This window comes from Lissotriton vulgaris, chromosome 8 (assembly GCF_964263255.1).
Source record: "Lissotriton vulgaris chromosome 8, aLisVul1.2, whole genome shotgun sequence".
NCBI lineage: Eukaryota > Metazoa > Chordata > Amphibia > Caudata > Salamandridae > Lissotriton > Lissotriton vulgaris.
The window spans coordinates 107468501-107489697 of record NC_141696.1 but is presented as its reverse complement, the minus strand read 5'-3'; the positions used below and the strand labels follow the sequence as shown (position 1 = coordinate 107489697).

At 47.5% G+C, this 21197-nt stretch overlaps 1 long non-coding RNA gene across 1 annotated transcript; it reads right to left on the bottom strand.

Annotated features, from left to right (window-relative positions):
• Positions 1-4313: 4313 nt before the first annotated feature.
• On the bottom strand, positions 4314-10214 carry LOC147693552 (uncharacterized). The gene is made up of 3 exons (XR_015299113.1): positions 10130-10214; positions 9037-9115; positions 4314-4905 (listed from the first exon to the last, which is right to left on the bottom strand). It is a non-coding gene; the product is annotated as an uncharacterized LOC147693552 (long non-coding RNA).
• Positions 10215-21197: the final 10983 nt, after the last annotated feature.

Sequence of the window (21197 nt, the reverse complement as noted above, 5' to 3'; positions counted from 1 at the left end):
TGGCCGAAGGCATCAGAGCTTTGACCTTATTATGAGTGAATTTGGATTTTTGTACAATAATGTGGAAAACAGTAACTTGCAATTCCAATATAACAGTTTGATAAAATGTTTAAGATGGTCTTTCCAATAAGTGCTGAATATAACAATATCATCCAAGTATGCCCAGGCATAATTATTGTGAGGTTTAAGAATGTGATTCATTAAATGTTGGAAGGTGGGCGGAGCACCATGCAACTCAAAGGGGGGAACTGTAATTTGGAACAACCCATTCGGTGTCAAAAACTTTGTCTTCTCCTTGTCCTCCGGTCACAGGGGAATCTGCCAATATCCCTTAGTGAGGTCAATATAGAATATGTTCCAAGCTCCCTATCATTCAATGAATTCATCTATTCTTGGTAAAGAATAGTTATCAAATCTGGAAATTTTAGTTACTGCACAAAGTCAATACAGAACGGATGTTTCCATCTTGTTTGGGAACAAGAACCATAGGGGAACACCATTCACTGGTCGAGTGTTCAATTACTCCAAGTTTTAACATCTGCTCTACGTCTTCCTGTATAGCTTTTTGTCTTGCCTCAGGTATTCAATAGGGTCGCTGTTTTACAACTGTTCCTTCTTTAATATGAATGTCATGAGTGGTAAGATGGGTTTTCCCTGGAAGATCAAAGAACACTTGTGAAAAGGGTGACAAACAGTTAAATAGTTCCTTCTTTTGCTCTATAGTTACAATGTCACCCATAGTAATATCTACGTGGGTACTATTGTTAATCTTTATCTGGGTTGCTGTTTGAAATGTTAAAAGATCGGGTCCCAACCATTTTTTAAGCAAATCTATATGCTAAATTTGCATACATCCTCCTGTGAGCTGTAGTTTATAGGTAACTTGACCAATCTTTTCTATGATCTTATATGGTTCCTGCCACTCAGATTTCATTTTGTTTTCAGAGGTGGGTAGTAGTACTAATACCTACTCCATACTTTTAATTCCCTTCATTTTTTCCCTTTAATATAAAAATGTATTTGTCTTGGTTGAACTTTCTCTAAATTATTTTTAATGAATTACGTATGTTTCCCTATTTTAGCCTTGAGTTGGACTTTATATTCTTTCAAATTTCTTTTTTCTTGTGATTCCTTCTCCCATGACTCTCTAGTGATTCCACCTAAGATTTGAGGTTTACACCCTAAAAGTAATTTGAAGGGTTCACACCCTAGGCTACTAGGACTTTATATCACAAATACAGCAATGGGAATAATTGGTCCCAATGTTTGCCCTCTCCTGTAAGCATTTATTTTAGAGTCAAACTTAGGGGCCCCTTATATCTTTCTACTAGCCCACTTGTTTGAGGGTGGTATACCAACATCCTCAAGTATTTAATGTTCACTTGTTTGTAGATTTGGCTCATTAATTTAGATACCAATGGGGGGGGCTTAGTCAGTCTTGAGTTCCTGAAGGAAATCCATTCTAAAGAAGCTCTCAATTATGGCCTGTGCTATTGTCTTGGTGGTAGTTTCTCTGAGGGGAACAGCTTTGGGATAACAAGTGGCATTGTCAATAAGAATTTTTATATATTTATTTCCTTTGCTATAATGGATCGAGGGTCCCACTAGGTCTAAGGTGATTCTTTCAAAGGCTTTCCCAATGATCAGCATTTTCTGTAAGTGAACCTTAGGAGGTTGGTGTTGGTTTTTCCTTTGACATACCTCACATTCCTGACAGTATTTCTGGACTTGGGATGCCCAGATATGAGATGATAATGGGCAAAGAGAAATATTTGATCCTGAAAAATATTTGGAACTAACAACTGAGGAAACTCATCTTTTTTCCCAATTTGGTACAACAGTCCGTATTTTTATCTGGAACAACGGATATACATGGGGAAGCTTTCCTTCTTCCTCTCAGGCCCTCTGCCAGGCAAAGTTAAGGGTCGGATCGTTTAGTTGGGCCACCCAGAAGTTTCAGTCTAGTTCCCAGGGCTCTTCTAATCCCAAGTAGTTTTTGGAGGGCTCTTTTCTCTTTTGTTCCATCTCTGCGTCTCGAATTTTGGATCTTTGCTCCACCTGTATTGTTTATCTGAGGAGGGCAAGGAACTGAGGGTTATAAATGCCTATAAGCACTTCTGAGAGGTTACAGAGAAACCCAACTTCCACTCATGTTTCTTGGCCATCTCCATTTCTCACACTGATTTTAGCTATTGGGTAAATTTTTTGGTCCCCAGGAACGCATCTAATACATACTTGTTTATTAGTAATAATCTAATGGGGAAGAACCAAATCATATTTGGTTACAGACTGTTTACATCCAGAGCCCAATATGGCGGTAACTCATTTCTGATTAATTTGTACACTCACAAAATAGCAAGATCCCATCTCTTGAGTAAAATAAATGGGTAGGGCCAGTAGTTTATTTCCATGGGCTCCTCTTTCATCTATTTACTTCTACAGAACCGGGCGATGTGACTCAATTCTCCACATTCATAACAATGTGAACCGGCTGGATGTGGGGTTTCTGTTCTGACTGGTCTTAAAGTAGTCAATTCTGGACAAGTCTTCAGAGGTTTCTTTTGGATCTTTCCAAGGGTACAGGGCAGAGGTTTTGTTTCTGTTATATATTCCGGAAAGTTCTTGGGTGGTTGAGCCCTTGAAAAGGTGGTAGCCATTTCAATAGCTTGTTCCAGGTCATCGTTGGGTGTTGTCTTAAACACCTTTGCATTGATATCAGCAAGCTTTCAGGTATTGTTCAAAGTAAATTTTAGGCATTGTCTCCTTATTGGTTACACTCTGGGATTTAAGCCAATGGTGGGCAGCATCCTTCATCTTAAAGAATAGGGCTTCAGGGGTATCTCTAGGTAAACCACTTCCTTTACAAAATCATATTCAATGAGTTTCTTCATGAATCCCGAGCCTATTGAGGATAACCTCTTGACGACCCTGTAGAGTGTGTTTCTGCTGGAATTGGCAGCTTAATAATTGACCTGTGCTTCTCCTAATAATGGGGCCAGGTAGTGTGGCCATCTTTCAATGTGCCACACACTTACATGTGCAGGTCTCCCAAAAGCCCCTACTTTGAGCAATTCCTATAGCCTTTTAAAGTTGCCCCTCGGACACCTGATGTAATTGTTCCTTCTGGTTTTTCAGGTAATCTCGTAAGATGGTATGCTTAGTCTCTGAGGTTTTAATGTAGCGTTCTAGGGCCCACTGTTATTTCTTCTGCTCAGTGATGTAGCTAGACACTTTGCCACCCGAAGTCCCTGCATGGAAGTACAACGGGGTGTCCGCCACCCCCAAAACTTTTGCCGCTCGGGGCTTCTGCTCTTCTGCCAAATAATGAATAATGTTCTCTATCACTGACAATTACACTTCTGACACCACGTGTTGGCGGCTTCGGCTGGGTTGTCAGATAAAAACACAAGAAGCTGGTTACAATGATCCTCTATTCGGTTGTTTAATAATTCTTTTAAGACACAACACCAGGAGCCAAACAAAATCTCTTATTTGCTTATTTTCCTGGGTACATCTGAGAATAGTATAAATAAGTGTTCACAACCCTGTGTTCACTTTTTCTTCACTGACCTTCCCTTTTTTCTTTTAGATAGGAGAGTTCCCTTTCAGAGTCCCCCAGAAAAGATATGTGAGGCACAGGTAAGTACTTTGCACTGAAAGTTATTTACAGTTGTACTCTGTTCTTCTCCTGCGTCTGATAAGCTGTTAGTATCTTGTCTTATTTCTTACTCTCTGTCTGTATTCCTTCCTTCTTGGGTTTTCTTTTCCTTTCTGAGTTCACCACACATCCTTGCCCCTCTTTGAAAATGTTGTTTATTTGAATCCTGTCTTCCCTTTCTCCCTCCTGTAGAGACTCACTCTACATCAGGTGGAGTCAATTCTTTGTAAATCTTTGATGAATATATAACCCACTAGCTCACTCTTCAGTTTAGTTGCCTACGATGGATAGTCAATCAATCATTCAGATCAATACTACAGTTGGAGCTCACCTGGGTGGAACTGGAAGCGGGATCTTGTTGTGAAGTTGTGATGCCTACCCTGTTATTGCTGTATGTATATTCTGGTAAGGCAACTAGTATGAATGAAATTTAACTTAGTAAGAAAGTAACTATTACTGTTGTTTATCTGGATAGTTGTACACAAATATAGGTCATCGTGGCAGTATTCCCAATAATGGTCAAGATAGTTAGAGAAATAAAAGTTCAGACTCTATAACTAAGTGCTACACTCTCTCATAAGTTACAAGCACATAAACAGGCTGCGTAAACCTACTTGAAGGCAGCAGTGCAAAGTAAAAGTAAAAGAAACTACTTGACGCATACATTTAGATTTAATAAAATAGTTTTCCCCTTTATTTATTATTTACAAAGAAACCCATCCTCTTCACTCAAATAACATGCCCATCCCTCTCCCTAAACAAAACTGACCCAAGCCCCAAAACTCAAAATGTCCAAAGAAATGTCTCTCCAGTCCCAACTCCCTTCCCACTCTCTCCACCCAGCCCCAACAAAGAAGAAATCCCCCCCCCACCAAAACAAAATTTATAAAAAGGGCTGTAAGATGGCATAATGGATGTCGGCCCGGAATTTGTCCTGGCTTTTCTCCATCATGGTGAGCGGGCCCTCGATGATGTCCAGCCACTGCAGGATGGAGTGCATCAATGGCCTTTTGTCAGTGTGGTGGGGGTTGGCAGTAGTTGGCTGGTAGCGGCACTGGTGACCTGATGACCTGGAGGCTGAGGGCGACCGACTGCACTGGGGCCCAGGTGTTGTCCATTCATTTTCTCCTCCTCTTCCAGGACCACCCGATGCCAGTATTCTACCTAGATACGCTCCAAACTCTGCCACCGCAAACAGGCAGCTATCTCCTGCCTGGTGGGTGAGCCGGCAGGACTACCAGGAACAACTATATTGAGAAAAGCAAAAAAGACAAATTGAAAAAAATGTTCTGTACAAACAATTATTTTAAATTACTGGGTGGCACAGTAGCAGTATATTGCTGGTCCCCTAGGGCCATTGGAATTTATTTGAGGTGATTATGATTTAGAGAGTCACAAGGCCAATTTTAAGTTTTACCCACACATGTTGCCAAATATAAAAATGCACTGACTGTGTGGCAGAAAAGTATTAACAGGCAGAGAATAACATCACAGGATTTTAAACAAGCATTTACAATGCAACGATTTTTCCTTTGAAAAAGTTAGAGCTATTGGCATTGTAAATGCCAGGCGAAACCTAAAAAGGACCACATGGAATTCACATGTTAATCACCACATAGAATGCGTGTGCCTCTTGGGGAAGGTGCTAGCCTTCCACTAAGAGAATAATGCTCAGGTTGCCTCTCCGGCTCCAACAACAGGGCAATCCTTGAGACAGGCCTATCTCATAGTACTCACGCGCTTATGAAAACACAAATCATCATTAGACAACAGTATATTTGGGAATTCAAGCAGGTCTGCACATCTTTCAGCATGGAGAGTTTTTTGTTTCCGACACTACACATCTGTCTTTGTGAAACCACCCACCCCTCCCCAGGTGGTGCACGAGTGTCATCTGCCTAATGACACGTGAAGCACTGAAAACTGAACTCTGCACAGCCCAGAATGAGTCAACTAGTGAAGCCATTTATGCCTGGCACTATGGAGAGCACTTACTTTGTGTCACAAATCACAATAGGTGTCAAAGGTGAAGGAGGCGCTCTGTGATGGGCTCGGGGAGGTCTGAGAGAATACGTGCCCTCTCAGTGCAAGGTGCGCAGGACACCTAATCATTATGATGGCTCCACGTACCCCATCGTTAATTGGAAACAGGGCCCCTCGGTGCCAAGAATCACACAAAGCGGCTGAGACTCGAGGGCCCCCTGGGGACAGGCTCCCAGGATCCGAGATCACACCAGCAGCAGAGGGTGCGCTGGGATCCCTTATATATGGATGGGGCTGTGCTCACTGCACAGAGCTGAGGGGCGGCTCTGCGTGAACCTTGTACAAGCAAGATGTAAACACTTTGCTGATGACCGGTGTTTGAGGGGGTGGGAGACTGGGGGGGTCTCTGGGATCAGCCTGGCTGCCACTCTAGGGTCCGTTACCAGAAAGAAAAGTCCTTGCTCCTGAATTGCAGAGTGTGATTCACGGACTCTGGGCCGCTCTCAGCGGTCAGTCTGACCCGGCTCCCTCGATGCTTGTCAGGGGGGAGCAGCGACCCCCGGTGCATTATAACAAGACGGCGGCAGACGGGACCACTCACCCCGGGCGGGAGCCAATCTATGTCCGCCGGGTCACGAGAGTCACTGAGGAGCTCGGAGTGAGTAACAGAGACCAGGCCACCCATACCCGAAGCCACCACATCAGGGGCGGAGCTTCCATCGGTGCAGCGGGTGCAATGGCACCGGGGCCCAGAGGCATGACTGGCCCACAGATCCCTGATATTTTTTGCATGTAACAGTTCACACAGTGGCGGGGGGGTCTTTCCTTCCTTGCATCGGGCAGGGTCCATGACACACTGCGTCCACCCGTATTGCAAGCCCCGCCCCCTGTGCAGGTAAGTGCTTTTCAAGCGGACATTGAAACTCTGGGAATCCCTTCACCTGGTTTCTTTGTTGGCTGTGGGAGGGGGGGGGGGGGTTGCCCTAGGACTCTGTGTCTGAAAAAGTGTCCGAAACCTGCTGAGTGGCAGGGGCCGCCTGCAGACTGTGCCTCCCGGGATACTGTGCTCGGCTGCAGGAGTCTTCAGTCCAATAATGTCGAGCATTATCGGCCCTTTCTCTGATCGATCACCACCCTTAAACTCACCTGATAAGGCAATAATCAATTTGAACTCCTCTTGCCCAGTGAGTAAAATGTTCGCGCCTGGCGCCCCCTTGCGGTTATCGATGCAAAACAGAATACAAAGCCCTGATGTGAAGTTTGGAGCAGCGCTTCCTAGCGCTCCGCCGCGCTCCTCACGTACAGCTTTGCTGCGTCCTTGAAAGATAACTTCCACCAAATGAAGCCCGAGAAGAGTTTGTATTAAGATCAGCAGTGATCTCAGACTGGAGGTCAGCAGTGGTCACACACCCCCTCCATGGACGGCCCATCGCCTCATCACCGAGGGAGATTGCAGCGGCCGCCATCTTCGGCGGAATGACAAAAACACGCCTTTGCTGGAAAAAAAAGCAACCGCCCACCGCCGCATGACGCACGAAAATGGGCGGGATGAGTAAAAAACGCCGGAACGCCCACAAATCTGCTCGGGGAATGAGTAACGCATCTCTGTTCCAATGGCTAGCCTCCATTTATGGAGCTAGCCAATGGAACAGAGAGGCGGAACAAAGCCCCAGACTGTTCTCAAAAGATTTCGCCTGCATGAACGCTGCTGCGCAGCGGATCGCCAGGCGAAACCTAAAAAACTGTGATTTGATTAGTTTTATTCTAAAGGCTTAACAAAATCAGACACTTGAATTGAATTGAAAAACAAATTACTTCTCATTAATGAGTATGGTATTATGCACTATAAGCCATGCTCATTGCTAGCTAGCCCCTTGACTAGTTTGCTACTGTCTATAGCTGTAGTTGACAATTATCTATTTTTAATTCAAATGGCCCTACTCTTCGCCAAATGCATTTCTCTTTTTACCTTGTCTCCAAAGAGGCAGATAAATAATAAATAAGATACTATGTCACACACCTCACGTGTGAAATGCGGATATTAATATATTATCATGTCTGCAGTTAGTAGATGTTGAGGAAAATGAATGTTATGGACTGTACTACAGGTAAAGGAACGGAATATATAGATTTTATTTGGCACATTTGTCACTGTGTATCTCACACGCCAAACGTGACATCAATTCATGTACTTACTCCCACATTACTGGGCAGTAGCCGAGGAAGGGAAACTTGATTTTCTCTACTGCAGGGGGTAGGGTAGAGAGAGTAGACAGGTAGGGTAGAGCTTTTTAAAAAATATCTATTAGAGGGCCCACTACACTGGTCATCGATTCATCATTTTTGGCTTATTCAGTCACAGTACAATTAGAAAGGGAAAAATCTGAACAAGTGTAAATTAAATCTGTTATGGGAAACCATGAAATATATTCTGGAATCACATCACATAGGTATCAAATAAATGTGGCTTATTCCAAGAATGGATTTTTTAATTTGGTAGGCTGGGACGGAAGAATTTAGGAAAAAGTAAAGGATTGAAGTACTAAGAGGTGACTAAGTGGGCAAAGGAATAACACACCGGGTACGTTCGGTTTGCAATGCGTGAAAACATTGTAAATGCATTAACTGAAGCAGACGCATTTTCCACAGCCAACACTGCAGTCACAAATTGATTGACCCATACTGCACTTCGGTCATAGTTGGCACAAATACCATGGGCGGGGAGGGGGCATGATGAATGATAGGTAGGATAGATCTGGCTCATTTAAATACAACGAGTTAAGGGAGTAGAACAAAGAATACAAATAACCCCCACTTAGAACCATAGCTTTGAATGCTATTGATAGCCCTACATAAACCAAGTAAGCAAAGTAGGTGAGCAGCATGCTTCTCATTAGGAGAGCTGCCTTGCTTATTCATCCAAACAATCCAAATATTCATTCATCCTTTCATTCTAATTCACCCATATCCACCATGATTAAGCTTTACTTTCTCCCATCCAGTCTTTCACCCAAATTTTCAATCCATGGTTTACCCTTTCAATAGCAGCCCTTTCTTCAAACCATCCTTTCACCCATCCATCCGTTTACCCACCCGTGCACCTTTCCACCCATCCACCCTCGCACCCTTTCACCATCCACCCTTTCACTCATATACCATTTCCTTTCTCTTACGTTACCTTCCATTCTTTCATGTCGCCCTCAATTCATCAACGCTCATTATGGGAGATTTTACTGAGTTGCAGATAGAAGAGGCCATGACAATAATAACTCAACCACTGCTGTCACTAGTAAAGTTGGGGGGGGGGTTCACTTTATGGTAATTTTTGATGACTACGAGTGACGCCATGACAATAGCTATTGAGCATAGTAATTGCAAGAAATTATGTGACTTACCAGTGTCCGTCCCTGTTGCCGCTTCTCTCCCTCCAACTGACCCATCTCCTCTTGCAGCAGCACTGGATGTTCAGTGTGGCTAGAATTAAACATTACACATAATTGACAAGCCAGATACACAACCCCAAATATAACTGCAAGGCAGCACTGCAGCTCAGTTAGCACGTCAGTATCTTCCAAATTTCACTCTGGGCATTTGATTGATTGGTTCACAAATTTAAACAAGCCAGGTGTGGAATAATGGGCAATGAAAGATATATGGTGTTGGTTTGCATATGCAATGGGAGTGGGACCTCATACTTTTTTCTAGCCTTGCTGCACTGTTGTGGGAACTGCTAGTATATTGTACCTATAAATAAACGTTTCTGCAGCACACTAAATTCACTCGTGAACTGAACTGTGTTAGAGCTAGGTATAAGCAGGAAAAGGAAAGCCTTCTCAACAAACATACATGGTGATTAATATGTTTAATTAGGGCTTCCTGTTTTATGGTATTTCATTTTTTTAACATTTCCCTCTGTATTTATCCATATTTATTTTTTGACCATTTTATCTGTATTTATCCATATTTATTTAGTGTTTTGTGGATAAATGAAGTTGTAAAACTGTGTATTTCCATATTTATTTAACTGATAGACACGCAGTTACACTTAGATGTCTGTCGTGTTTTAGCTATTTAAGATACCAAATTTTACATACAAATACATCTGCTGGTAAATATTTGCATTATACCATAAATGTATGTCCACATATACCATTATTTAAAGAAATGTAATACTGTTTTTTCACTTCCCATGCTGTTCATCTGCTCAGCTGTTGGGCTATAATTCATGAAAGACAGCACAGAGAGTCTCTTAAAAGAAGCCCAGTTTTCTGTATTTATCCACTTTACAAAAGAAATGCAGACAGAAAACATATTGCTTTCTGTCTGTATTTATCTGTAAAAATTCATAAAAACTGAAAACATGGAGCCTTATTTATAATACTCGCTTACATGGGCCTGCTTTCCGAATCTTTACGATAGACATCACCAATATTCCAATACCCCAAGAGTCTACCCTAAGAAGATCACACAGCCATAAAAAGGACTTACTGGGATCAGCAGAGCCCTTGGCAGCGGCGCTGGTGGTCAGCATCGGCTGATTAGCTTCTCCAAGACCCTCTTCTTGCCCTTGGGTCTTAATGAAAGAAATGAAGAAGATAAATAAAAATAGATAAGTGATTCAGTTCATAATCTCTACAAAATGTTTTATGAAAAGCAAACGCAGTCACTAAAACAGATCACCTCTAGTACTACTAGTTTCGACTCGAGTCTATCAACTGTTGTTAAATCCATATTCCAAATTTCCTTAACAAAATCTACATTTGGAACTAATGCATTGCAATGAATGATCTTTGATTCTATTCACATTTCTCCACACCCTTGATGGATCAAACTCATTCTCCCTTTTTTGCAATGCATAGATGCTAGCGCCATGAAACCGATTCTGGTATAAGAGCGCTCTATAAATATTTTAAAATTCAAATTCAAATTCAAATTCATGCTTCACATCACTGTGAATTCAATTAAATAACCTGAAACTGTATGAGCTACATAAACAAAGTCCCAGAAAGAATGCTCTACTCACCGATTCACTGTAGTGACAGGAGAACAGTCTGCAATGGCTTCTTAATTAATCAGATTAAACAAAAGGTGGACAGGGTCTGAAGGGGGATATGAGATTAAAGACCTGATAACACCCTACCCCTATAAGACTAATGAAAAACACAGAAGGGGTGCTAAGGTCATAAGTGGCCTCTACTGTCTAGCATGTACTTAAAGCAAGAAGGTGTAGACTGTGAAAATGAGTGAGGAGATCAAACGTGAACCCATCAGCCCACCCATTGGCGGAACTTCATCATTTGGGTTTAAGAAGCTCCAAAATGGTGTCTACTAGGTGTCTCACCTTGATGAAAATGTGAGTACAACCACTAGTATTTAGTACACCAATGATGGAAAGTAATGTCTGAAGGGCTGTGGGAGGTAAAGAAAAGTTGCAGTGTTGAAAGCAAATGTGCTATAGAAAGAGTGGTGAAATAAAATTGACTAGCATGGTGCCTAATAAACCTTTATTCAGACGGTCACCATGGAGCCAAGATTAAAAGCAGAGTGTAGATGGATGTAAACATATATTACCATTTATAGATGGATAAATCGGTCGACATGTTTCAGCCTCGGGAGGCTTTCTTCAGGACCTAGTTAGACACTACTGCAACTGTGGTAGTAAGATTCAAAGTACATACCATGCCCAAGGAATTAACCTACTGTGAGTAGGAGAAGAAGTCACGGTATTCAGAAGGGATTCGAGGCACCGACAGACAGAGCGGGGCCTCATTGTCCTGAGCGGGCGCCAGGCGAGGTGAGGCCATCTCCCAGCTCAATTGCGGGAGCAGTTGGTTTCAAGAATACCGTGACTTCTTCTCCTACTCACAGTAGGTTAATTCCTTGGGCATGGTATGGCATCTATAAATGGTAATATATGTTTACATCCATTTACACTCTGCTTTTAATCTTGGCACCATGGTGACCGTCTGAATAAAGGTTTATTAGGCACCATGCTAGTCAATTTTATTTCACCACTCTTTCTATAGCACATTTGCTTTCAACACTGCAACTTTTCTTTACCTCCCACAGCCCTTCAGACATTACCTTCCATCATTGGTGTACTAAATACTAGTGGTTGTACTCACATTTTCATCAAGGTGAGACACCTAGTAGACACCATTTTGGAGCTTCTTAAACCCAAATGATGAAGTTCCACCAATGGGTGGGCTGATGGGTTCACGTTTGATCTCCTCACTCATTTTCACAGTCTACACCTTCTTGCTTTAAGTACATGCTAGACAGTAGAGGCCACTTATGACCTTAGTACCCCTTCTTAATTAATCAGCCAAACAGAGCACCTGATGAGTGTGATTAGCTAGCGCTGAGCACCTGCCTAACAGAAACCAGAAACTGGATCACACAATAATATACCAGCGTAAAATAAACATAACTTACCTATGAGTGTGAGTAGCATGCTATTTGGAAAACAAACACAACAAATAATTAATACTCACTGAGCCCCGGAACCTCGAGGCCTAGCAGGTCAAACAGGTCCTGTTCCCGGTTCAGAATGTCAGCCCAACGGTGCATCAGCTGATGGGCGGTGCGCCGAACCTGGCTGGTGCGTTGCACACACTGGCGCACTGTCCCCCAGCTCTGCCGATGATCCCGCACGGGGTAGCCACTACCAGGCCTACCGTCTGCTGCCTGCTGCCACCATATAGGGGAGGTGGCGCAGCACAAACAAAACTAGTGCTGCCACCTCCTCCTCTCCAAAAGATCGCCCGGGGCTGCACACATGAGTGGCGGCGCCGCACGCAAGGAAATTGTCCCTCTGCCATGGTGCTGGGTGGGGTAGAAATAAGAAGGAAAAGTAAAGAAGAAAGAAATAAGGAAAGATGGGAAAATAAAGTCATAAAGTACCCAGAAACATAAAATACACAAGCACAAAGACACACACTAGTATAAAAAATAAGGAGGAAGAATTAGAAAAATTAAGGACAGTAAAATTTAGGCCTAGTACCATAACAGAGAGCAGAAAAAAAAGATGGGCGAGCCCATGAGAACTGCGTGGTGCTGTTCACCCGCGATTTAGAACACACTTTAGAACTGCATAGTGCCGTTCACGTGCAATTTTGGAGCGTGCAAAAGCACTCCGCGAACGGGCGCACCGGCAGACTCCGCCTGCAAGTGGAACACCGCATAGTGTGGCAGAGTTTTTTTTCGACTCCGCGGAATTCCGCGTAGTAGGACTCCGCAAACTCCGCCCACCCCTACTTTTAAATACACTGAACCCTGCCCACTGGGCTCTCCAGTGCCTACTTAGTGGTGACTTATATGTATAAAAAGGGAAGATTTGGGCCTGGCACAAGGCTTATTGTGCCAATTAAAAATGGCAGTTTTAAAACTGCTCACACAGGCTGCAATGGCAGGTCTAAGTCAGGCTACTTGAAATGAAAATGAAATGAAAACCAGGTTTGAAAAACGCACTAAACCCAAGGTGATCAAAGTGCTGATCCAGTATATGAAACATACACCTGCTGCTGGATTCAGATTTCAAAGGGGAGAAGAACTAAGAGGAAAAAAGTCACGTTTTGAGATGTTTTCAGAAAGAAGGCAGAGACTTGATTTCTGCAATATAAGCTCGTAGAGTAATCCATAATTTTGCGGAAGCAACAGAGAAGGAATATCCTCCCAATCTAGCTTTGAGGAACCCCGGAACAATCACCTTTCTGCTAAATGGGGATCTGAGTGGCCTGCTTGGCATGCACCAGTGAAAGGACCATCAAATGAACCAAGATCTCTTTTGGCTTAGAGCCAGAAAAACTGTACAAAGAGTTTTGAAGATCACTCACTTCTTAACAGGAAGCCAGTGAAGGTTCCGAAGACCTTCTCTTACACAGAAATGTTTAGGGGTATTCAAAATAAGACGCGCATTTTGAATAACCTGAAGTTTATTCAAAGAAGAGTCGCTGATGTTTAAATGAAGTGCATTGCTGTAATCTAAGTGTGATGTAATCAAAGCAATGGCCACTGATTCGCGAAGTTCTGCAAGCATAAAAGGATTGTTTTTCTCATAGTTCTGATTATTTAAAAGGAAGAACTAGGGGCGTGGCTAAGATGGCGGCCTGATCGGACGCAGGTCTCTGTGGCTCAATGCCTCGATCCTCATTCAACGCACCTAACATAGCCAAACATCCCCCAAACATCATGTTTTTGGTCGCCAACTGACCCTAGCTGTGGACTGCCTCCTCGGTGCTGTAACTGGACCTGCTTGGTCGGGTGAGAAACGTGACGACCAAGCGACCTGCGACCACGACTCCTGTAATGGCGGCCGCCCCGAGGTGTTCAATGGACTCCGCCGCCCTGTAGCGCCCCGCTGGACGAGGCGAAGTCGCTCCGCTCTCTGCGGAATCAGCACCATAGCCCAGGGACCGGAGGCTCCTGACCGAAGCGGAACCGGAGCTCCGGAGGCCGCAGCCGCGACTGCATCGCTCCAGTGGGCGGAGTAAGGGGGACCCAGCCGGAGGTCGTGAAACTTGAGGCCCCGGCTTTCGGGCCTGCACGGGACCGGGTCCAGCAGACACCAGGGGAGGCGCCGTGACGGGAGCGAGAGGCTCGTGACCCGGAGAGGGGGATGACAGACCGACCCACCGCCACCGCAGGGACTGACCCAGTAGAGCTGTGGAGCCGACTCGCGGTGGGACTGGCGGAGGTGCAGCGGTGCCCGAAGCAGCAACGTCCTACCGGGAGCGGCGAGGCTGAGGAGACGGAGTTCGGCGGCGCAGAGTGCTCAGACGCCCCGGGACCGGCGGTGACGGAGGCCAGAGGTGAGGAGTGGCCTGAGGGGGTGTAGGCGGGAACTCGGGGGGCGCACTCAAGCCCCCGGTGCAGGGCCTGGCCCGCCACGGAGTGAAGCAGCGGGGAACAGAGAGGCTGAAGGCCTCGCGATCAGCAAAGAAGTGCAGCCAACTGAGGCCCCCACCCCAAGCACTGACCGGGGAGCTGGGGCTGGCCCCCACTGACGGCCACTGCCCTTCGCGCCGTGCCAACAGACACCACAGACGCACGGGGGGTGCACACGGGCGCCGCCGGGGGACCCGACCCTCCTGCCCAGCAACACGGACACTCGCTCTGCCGCTGGTGGCCGCCTAGTGCCCCCGGGAACCATCGCGGGCGGGAGTCCTGGGCCTGGTGATCCACCGCCATAGCAGACAGTTGAAGAGCCTGCATACCCAGCTATCCGCTCCCCGGACACCCGCCTCAGATAAGACCGATCCCCAAGAAGCAGAGAGAGCTGGCAGTCTGCCAGGACCACATTGTTGACCACATCTGTCCCGGGCCAGGGCTGGCGCACAGGCCCTCCGGCCTTGCCGAGCCATCTGGTCACCCTCCCTGCACGGCAGCCACTCTCTCATGCATAACAAATGGCAGAACTAAGCAATCGGACCCCGCCACCGGCTCCTTGGACACAGAGACGCCGACAACATGAGACGTGCCGCGGCCATGTCCTCCTCCAACCGCAGAACGGGGCGCACTATCACAGACATGTTTGTAAAAGGAGCGACCAAAGGGGAGAAAAGCCCCGACAAACCGACGCCGGTGCCCCAACCCAAAGACGGAGACCGACCCGATGGGGAAGCGCCAGCCACCAAGTCCTTCATGGAGGGGTTGTTTACCTCCCTCAAAGAGGACATACAGACCCTCAAGCAGGAAATGGCCGGAGGATACAAGGAACTACGTCGAGACGTAGACGAAATAGGGGAGAGAGTGGCCGAGGTGGAGAACGCGGACATTGCACGGGGCGAAGAAGTGCACGCACTCCAGCAAGACATACTCAGACTCCAGGAGCAGCAGATGGACCTTCAGGCGCACACAGAAGACCTAGAGAATCGGTCACGGCGCAACAACATCCGCGTCCGGAATGTGCCCTCTAAGGCTGAGGGGGAAGACGTGATGGCGTATCTGCAGGGCCTGTTCCGTGACATACTGGGGGAGCCTGAGGACTTCGAGGTTAGAATAGACAGGGCACACAGAGTGGGCCCCCCACGCCGCACTGCTGGCCCCCCGCCGGACATTCTCGCATTCCTCCCTGATTTCCCTCTCAAGGAGCGCATTTTGAAAATGGCTCGGCAGAAACAACCTCTCGCCTATCAGGGTCAAACGTTGGAACTCTTTCAGGATCTATCCGCTATCACCTTACAGAAACGGAGGTCATTCAAGGTAGTCACTACTTTCCTGAGAGACAAAGGGGTCCCATACACTTGGGGGCACCCATTCCGCATCATTTTCAAATGGAACGGCACTCTTCACCAATTCAGATCCTTAAGGGACACCTGCAACCTGCTGGGCATTCCCCATGAGGAGGAGGGCTCCGAGGGCGAGTCTAGTGCTCCCACCTTTCAATCGACGCTCCAGTCGGGAGCTAGAGACGGTTGGCAGAAGGTGAAACACAAGCGACATAGGAAAGAGGTTAGCAAGCCAGGCCCAGAGACAGTAGCCCTGGAACCCGCGGCTGCCATTCAGGAAGTGACGAAAGACACAGCCAGCGCGCCATGAGTCCTAGTGACTGGGGTGATTGAGATGCACGGCCGCTATGCGGCGAGGGGGTCGGGTGGGGGGCCATCGGGCAGCCGTTGCCACTATATCCCCGTTAATGTTACACTTCACCACAGATCCAGCTGGACTGATAGCTGGAACTGGGACAATGTTCACTTTTTGGTTGCTCACAGTTGGGGCAAGGGTAGGGAAAGGGAGGTGGGAGGGTGCAATGGGAGTTGGGGGAAAGTAGGGATGGGGGGTGGGGGTGTTTCTCCTTGTCCACGGTATATTGAGTCTGCGCTTGAGTCCTCCGGGCCCCCACATGCGGAACACGGAACGGCTCCGCTACAGACCACGGCAATACAGGCGCACTACACAGCCGGCCCAACTAATCACGTAGAATGACACATCCCCTGATAGTTCTCACGCATAATGTGAGAGGGCTTAATAACCCTGTCAAGCGCAAAGCGGTCCTATCTCTCCTGGAACACTCGAAGGCAGATATCTGCCTCCTGCAGGAATCTCACCTGCTGCCCAAAGACCAACACAGACTCAAGTCCCGATCATTTCCGTGGCAATTTTTCTCATCCGCACACAGAAAGGTGGCCGGGGTAGCGATACTCGTGGCCAAATCCTTTGGGGGGAGGGTGCTGCAGAAGGAAGCCGAGATCAGGGGTAGGTTGCTAGTCTATCGCTTCCAAATAGACGGTCAAACATTGCTAGTGGGTACCGTATATGCGCCCAATGAAGGCCAGGAGAAATTTCTACACACTGCACTGGAGGCGGCCACAGCTACCACACACCCACACCTATTGCTCGGGGGCGACCTGAACCTTCTGTTTCACAACACTGCAGACCACTCTGGTCAGCGGTCCGGTCAAGTGGGGGCGCTATCGACAGAAGGGCACACTCACATCTCTGACCTAGACTTAGTAGATCTGTGGAGACTGGTGCACCCGCAGACAACGGCATACACGTACTACTCCACAGCACATAAAACATATGCGCGGCTTGACTATCTTGTGTGCTCCTCCCGGATGGTCTCTCAAGCACGAGACGTGGAGATTCTACCGGCCTCTCTGTCCGATCACTCGCCAGTAACGGCGTCCTTTCTTGTCTCGGCCGCGCCCAGCCCACAGCGACACTGGCGTCTGCGAGACAGCCTTCTGCAAACACCGTCCATAGTGGAGCGGATTAAGACAGCACTTGCCCAGTTCCTCACACATAATGCTAACGAAGATACCTCTAAAGCCACGCAGTGGGCAGCTCTTAAAGCGGTTCTTCACAGCAAATTTATCTCCATAGCTTCAGCTAACAATAAGGAACGCGCGCAGAAAAGAGCCGAACTCACTCAACGGGTGGCAGAACTGGAGCAGATGCATCAGCGCACTGGGGCAGCAAGAGCGTGGCGTCAGCTATGCACAGAACGGAAAATGCTGGCGGCATTAGACCAGGATGTGGCCGAATATGCCGACATGCGCCTCAGACACGCGTATTATACAGGAGGGGACCGCTGCGGGAGGCTGCTGGCGAGCAGACTGAGGGAACAACGGCAGAGGCAAAATGTCCGAAACCTCCAACCTAGCCACGGTGCTCCATTACAGAAGACGCGGCCATTGCTGCAGCTTTTGGCGATTACTACGCTAATCTCTATACAGCAGACCGCCTCGACCTGCAGGATGGCCATGACTTCCTGCACGGTGCGTCCCTTTCATCCCTCAATGAAGCGCAGACAGCGTTCCTCTACCGGCCCATTGGCCTGGAGGAGGTCATAACAGCGATTTCACGCCTCAAATTTGGGAAATCGCCAGGCCCGGATGGCTACACGGCAGCCTTCTATAAGACCTTCTGCCAACAAGTAGCCCCACTACTGAGAGACCTCTTCAACACTTTTGACCAACCCGGTGCCATCCCACCGGATCTGCTAGAAGCGGCCATCTTGGTGATTACCAAACCGGGTCGCGACCCCGCGCGGTGTAGCTCATACCGGCTAATCTCTTTATTGAACATTGACCTGAAGCTTTACACCGGCATACTTGCAGGTCGACTGGCACCATACATGCAACAACTGGTGGAGCCCGATCAGGCGGGCTTCATCCCGCAACGGCAAACCAGTGACAACACCAGACGTGTACTCCACCTCATCGAGGCTGGTCTCGGACGAGACCGGACTGCATGCTCCTCACTATCGACGTGGAGAAAGCATTCGATATGGTGCATTGGCCCTATTTGGACCTGGTGCTACAGAAGTTCGGGATGGGAGAAAGCCTCCGCAACCGGATATTTAATTGCTACCGCCAACCAAACGCTGCAGTCCGGGTTAATAGTCACACCTCCCCACGGTTCTCAATCGGCAGAGGGACCAGACAGGGGTGTCCACTCTCCCCCCTCCTGTTCGCGCTCTATATGGAGCCATTGGCACAACGGGTGAGGCAACACAACCTCATCACGAGTATCCCATTTGGTGGGGACACACACACAATCAGTTTACATGCTGATGACATTTTATTATCCCTGACCAACCCGATGCAATCTCTCCGAGCGCTCTTTATTGAGCTCCACACCTTCGCACAGGCATCGGGATTTAAGATTAATGTGTCGAAGTCGGAGGCCCTGAATATATCAATGTCGCCAGAGGTGCTAGAGGACGCCAAGGCCGAGTTTGACCTACAGTGGTCATCGACCACCATCCCCTACTTAGGGTTCTTGTTGGCCCCAACGGTGCAAGCCACCGCAGACGCCAACTATACTAGGCTTAGCTCCAGACTACGTGACAACATCAGACGGTGGAAGCATCTCACCCTATCCTGGCTGGGTTGGATCGCGGCTGCTAAGATGACCCTGCTGCCCCAGATTCTTTACGTTTTCCAGACCCTTCCCCTACACCCACCGACAGGATGGCTCCAAAAGGCACAATCGGAGCTAGCGCGCTTTGTCTGGAATGGCCGCCGTCCGCGGTTTAAACACGCGCTTGCCACACTCCCCCCTGAACATGGTGGTGTGGACGTACCCGACCTTACCCTATACTTTCAGGTGACCCAGCTGCGCACCTTGGTGGAGTGGCACCAGCTGGAATCTGGCAGACACTGGCTCTTTCAGGACCAGGCGGTGGCGGGGCCTCCACTTCAGGGCATCCCGTTTTTACCGCGATGTCATAGACCTCCCAACCTCTACGCCTCACGGATCATTAGTACTGTCCTGGAGGTGTGGGACAAGGTGGCTGTCAAACGTGGACTTACCTCCTTCCCCTCACCAATGACACCGATCTTCAGCAACCCGGATTTCTTCCCCGGCCTTAACCCCCGGGCTTACGCGACATGGAGAAAGACACCCTGTAGAGACGTGGGTCATATGTTCGACCTCAATGGCATTCTTCCATTCCAGAAAGTGAAGGAGGACTATGGCATACCCGAAACTGATCGCTTGCCCTACCTGCAGGTTCACCACTGGGCCCTACAGCCATCGATCCGACCCGGGGCACAGCGCCACATCACTCCATACGAGAAGTGGCTATTGACACGCACCTCCGACAAAAAACTGATATCAGACCTGTATCAGCACCTACTTCTCACCAACATATACACCTACAACGCGGGACGGATCAGATGGGAGAGGGACTTGGGGAGGCAACTCTCACGCAAAGAATGGGAAGGGGTTTACTATAGAGCTAGACACTCTGCCCACCATGCAGGCCTCACCAAAACCATGACCAAAGTTGCCACATACTTGTATTACACACCCGAACGGCTACATCAATGGGACCCCCGGATTAGTGACCACTGCTGGAGGGGATGCCGAGGGTTGGGGACATTGGAACACCTACTTTGGAGCTGCGACCACCTCCAGCCTTACTGGAACCCCATCCTAGACCTGATAGATGCGCACCTAGACACCCAATTACCCAGGTTCCCTGCTTATATCCTACTGGGCCTTCCTAACTCTTTGATGTACCCCCTAAAGTCCTGGAGCGGGAGGCTTATTGCAATCGCACTAGGGGCTGCTATAAAAAATATTGTAGCTCATTGGAGAGCCGTCCAACCCCCCTTGCAAATAGGCTGGCTACATAGGCTTTGGGCGATCCTGGGAATGGAGAAACTATCATTGGCTAAACAGGACGGGGAGCAGACTTTGCAGCTCTTTGGCGGCCGTTTCTGACCCTGCTGACAGGAGAATTCCGAGAACTGAGCTGCCCTCAATATCTGTGACTGCTACGCCTTGCAGACACTCCACTTCCAGAACCTAAGGCGCAACCACGCAGGCGCACATTCCCAAGTAATTCTGCTCTCGATGGCACTGGTTAGAGAGATGGTCCCATATAGTCGTCACCTTTGCTCAGTGGACAAGGAGAGGGGTGGTTGTGGGAGGAGGGTGGGGGGTGGGTGTTTATTTTTCCTTTACTTGTTTCTTTTCCAGTTCTTTATTTTATACATGCTCATTATTATCGCCGTATGCACTTACCTTTCAGCCTTAAAGACGCGGCCAGCCCGGATGGGTTGTAGGCGGCTTGCTGTGTTAACGCTTGCAACAGGAACATCTATTAGCTATGTTCATGCTATCGAAATGTGCACGACCCCTCTGTGCCCATACCGGAGGACCGGGCTGTAAAAGATATTATGTTTCCTTTGTTGCTCAATAAAAAGATTTAATACTAAAAGAAAGAACTAGAAATATGGTTAACCTGCTTGTTGAAATTCATAGAATTATCAAAAAGAACCCAGAGGTTCTTGACTGATTTCACAGGAATGGGGAGAGGGCCACATGATTCAGGTCTGAGTTATGTTTAAAGGGTTATGTGAGTGGTACAGTCAGGTATGAAGGCATACTAGTAGCATTTAACTTACAGGCCTTGAGAACATGCAGTTCCACTTTACTAAGAGTTTACAAGAAAATTAAATATGTCACTTGGGGATAAGCCAACAATGCAATGTTTTTAAGAAGACAGCACAAGCACTTCAGCACTGGTTAGCAGTGGTAAAGTCAGGCCCAATGGAATTATGCCGTCCATCACCACCCCCTTTTGTACCGCTTTTGGCCA